The sequence below is a fragment of the Brassica oleracea genome, chromosome C4 (assembly GCF_000695525.1).
Source record: "Brassica oleracea var. oleracea cultivar TO1000 chromosome C4, BOL, whole genome shotgun sequence".
Classification (NCBI taxonomy): Eukaryota; Viridiplantae; Streptophyta; class Magnoliopsida; order Brassicales; family Brassicaceae; genus Brassica; species Brassica oleracea.
This window is the reverse complement of record NC_027751.1, coordinates 28,559,750-28,560,273: the sequence shown is the minus strand read 5'-3', so window position 1 is coordinate 28,560,273 and position 524 is coordinate 28,559,750.

Below are 524 nucleotides of genomic sequence, written 5' to 3'. Positions count from 1 at the left end.
TCTGCCGATTTTGAGTCAGCACCTGGAGAAGGTTCTGTTCAACTGAAGAGAGATCAGTTCTAGTGGAGACCAGTTCAAGACCATTCTGGATGTGGGTCTGCTTGAGAAGGTCGAGAAAGGGTTCGGATCGCAGAAGTCGGGTTTGGGGTCAAGGTCACAGTCAACCAAAAATTGTGAGTTATAATCGATTGATTGCTGAGTTGTTTTCATGCAGGATCCTGTTACTTGGAAGTTGGATCATGGCAGGTGACCGGGTCTAACTAAGTAACGGTTTGAATAACTGAGGTTATGTTGATTGAGTTGATGGCATGCTTGTTATTGTTTGAGAACCGTAGTAGCATGCTAATGGTTAGGTTGATTGGTTAGTTAGCGAATGCGGAATGCTTAGATGATATTGATAAGTTGTGGATAGTTAGGTATTCTGGAATTAGTCTTTATGCTAGATTCTGGAATATGATTGATTGTGTTAATTTGCGATTAATACTAGGAACCTTGTGTTATTTTTACCGGGTTTAGTATTAATC